Here is a 3,439-nt window from a genome sequence, read left to right on the forward strand (position 1 = left end):
AGCCCTTTTTTCCGAGGATGCTGAGATGCACTCTTCATACTCGGGGCCTTTGAATTTATGTGCTGTTTCCAGATGCTGAGGAATCGACAGGGCTCAATGATGAACAGGCAGCGTCAGCCCTGCTGCCAATCAAAAAGTTAATAGTCTGTCCATCGAGAAAGGGAAATGACCCCCTGGGCTTTAGCCTGTACGTCTTTCTCGCGCACAACAACTCAAATCCAACTGCTTTTGACTTGTCTGCTTGCATACAGAATGCATGCTTGTCAATTTGAATTCCCTCTTTCGATGCCTATCAGTTATCCACAGATCTTGTTCATTGGGGAACTTTTGCAGCCACCTTTGACACTTCAAAACATAGAAAATGTTGTTAGATCAACTATCCAGAAGATAATCTGTCCCTTTTTTCTTGCCTTTAGCAATTGTTTTTCCGTCCACACCTCTCCGCACGCCTTCATATGTGCATTTCTCAGCTGGAAGCTTAAGGCAGTCTTTGTCAACGTTAAATTGGAAAGTAATCCTGTTATAACCTCGCTGAGGTTATATGTGCGACTGGGTGATTAAAATTACCTCCAAATATTCCAAAGGAGCCATTATTTATTGGTGCATGAAAGACACAAAGGAGAAAGCTGCCCTCTTATTGCTAATAATCAAAAACGCTTTAGAGAACACTATGTATGGTAATGAAAGAACTGTCGATAGCCCTTCCAAATGGCCTGATTTACTAAAACTTTTATGAAGACAGTAAATTTCATGTCTTATTTTCTTGATCCTTCTAAAGAAGGGAACACAGGGAAATCAATAGCTCTCCAACCTGGCCCTGAATTTTGTCAACCTCTAATTATTATCTGGCTTGTGGCGATGATCAGCGAGTAATTGCAACTACTGAGATTCTGATGCCAACGACAGGTCCAATAGAGAATGTCTACATGCAAAGCACTTACCTGGCTTAGTAAAATCTATACAAGAAGGTCACAATCCCATCAGAGATTTTGCTTGACAGTGAGGATGGGTGAAATGCCATTCATATGTGCAAAAATGCATCATTTTGTTGCACGCACTTGATAATTCCCAATTCATTATTTACTTTTTTTCTTTTAATTTCAGTGCTTCTGCTTTTATGTGTGTATGTTTGCATCATGAATCCCATCTAATGTGTCCATTGTTTATGACTTCTGTGGTCATTGGATTTGATGCAGCTCATTTACAAGCAAACAAAAGAGCAGTGTGCAAAAACCCCAACAGCCCCATCCAGTACTATTGATAGTTCACCGGCTGCATCATAAAGCTCGATAATCCCCCCTGACTGGAAGTAAAGTGATGGAATTTGTTTAAATGGCCCTGAATAAATAATAAACAGAAACATTTTGATGTTTATGCAATTTCAAAGTTGCAAATTGCAATTATAAAAAAGAACATATTTCACACAAATATTTTGTGTTTCTTGGTCAGGTGTGTTGTGCTTTGATTATAATGAATGGACATTTGCTGCAAAGTTTTCACTCTATATAATATTTTACAGTAATATTCAATTTTTTTAGACTTTCTGAGACTTCGATTGTAGCTCTTCAGACTTCAATGCAGAAGACCAAAGGTTCAAATTCTTTAATTAACTGTAGGCATAGTTTTTCTAACTTTAGCCAATCATTTCTGTTTCCTCCAGTTCCATTCCATTCCAATAAATGCTGTTCAGTTGGCGATGTGCAATTACAATTACAAAACTTGAAAGGAGCCCTACTATGCTTTTTGGGGTTTCCCCTTTCCTGTAGTTAAATATGTTAAATAAAATCCCAAAGTTCCCTCTAGAGCAGGGATGGGCAAATGGCGGACCGAGGGCTGCATGAGGCCCACACCTCCTCTTTTTGCGGCCCTCAGATCAATTTAGAAAACAATGTAATTAATTAATTTTTTTAATTTTTAAAAAAAAAATGTGTACTTGTAGTACTGATACTACGTGATTTCGTTCGGCAGCCAAATACCGCAAAATAATCTGTGATGCGTTTGTGTGTATTGTGTTTGTTTCCCGGGGAAAACACTCACGAGAAACACCTGCTGTTGTAATGCCTGCTGTGACGTTAAGTTACCGCTTGTAATTATTATACAAGCTTCAAAGTTGTATTTATCATCTGAATTTGGCGAAACAAGTTTAATATTATAAAAGCCAAGATTTTGTTTATTTGAAATCAGATGAAAACAAACTGTAACGGACCCTGCCGTGTTATCTATGATTACTATACGCCTTGCATTCATAATGTCAGCGGGAGGGGGGGGAGCGGCGCTGCTGAAGAGCAGAGTGCGAGTGAGAGCTGCCTGTCTTCTTCCCTTTACAAGCTTCAAAAATGTATTTATCGTGTGATGTTGGCAATAAAAGTGTAATATTCTGAAAGACTTATTTAAAATCAAACAGAACACCCGAACCCCGAAAAACTATTTTTTTACACAAATCCACTTTTATTTTTAAATGAACCGTTGCGACTTCCGACTGATTTCGATAGAGCGGGTCACATATTAGCACAGCCCTCTGTGGATGTCAGCATGAACAAGAGAAAGGTATCTGAGGAAAATCGTGTTTTCCAAGAAAAGTGGGAGAAAGAATATATTTTCACTGAATTCAGTGGTAAACCACAATGTTTAGTATGTTTGTTGCAGACCGTTGCTGTAATGTAAGTAAGCAACTTGAGCCGCCACTACTACTAATTTGTGTGTGTGTGTTCCAAGTGAATCTGCGGCACCCTGGTGGCCAGTACATACATTATGTGGCGCCCACCACCATCCAAGTTGCCCATCCCTGCTCTAGAGGGAGTTTCTACACACTCCCCCCTGCCTGAAACGCCTCCATTGAACTCCTTTGTTTACTTCCTTATTACATTACATGTCATTTGTTTGACGCTTTTATCCAAAATTACTTACATACATTCAGTACTGTGGGCAATCCCCACAGGAGCAATTTGGGGTGAAGTGTCTTGCCCAGGGACACAACGATATGCTGACTGCAGTGGGACTCGAATTTGCTATCCCCTGATTCGAAGTCCATCATACTATCCACTGAGCCACAGCCTCACTTATCATAGTGACATTTTTTTTTTAATTTTTTTTTTTTTTAGTCAGTTTATTGAACATGTCAGAAACAAAAACATACAACAATAATATATATATATACATACTCTTTGTTTTCCCTTTTTCTTTCTCACTCAAATTAATAATTATAACAAAGTACAAAAAAATAACATAATAAATAACAACACAAAAAAAAAAAAAAAAATTTCTCAAAAATGTCCTGTCATGTTTCAACAGGGCAAGAAGAAGCTTAAAAACTTTCTGGTCCTACCCCCTCTAGCATATATTTTTCTTATAAATAAAATATTAGGTCATCGTCATCAGCGGACATGTCTTGTTTTTGCTTTTTGACAAACAATCAGAAAGAAATTACGTTTACAATAAA

Source organism: Notothenia coriiceps, unplaced genomic scaffold (genome assembly GCF_000735185.1).
Source record: "Notothenia coriiceps isolate Sejong01 unplaced genomic scaffold, NC01 NC01_scaffold00020192, whole genome shotgun sequence".
In the NCBI taxonomy this organism is placed as follows: domain Eukaryota; kingdom Metazoa; phylum Chordata; class Actinopteri; order Perciformes; family Nototheniidae; genus Notothenia; species Notothenia coriiceps.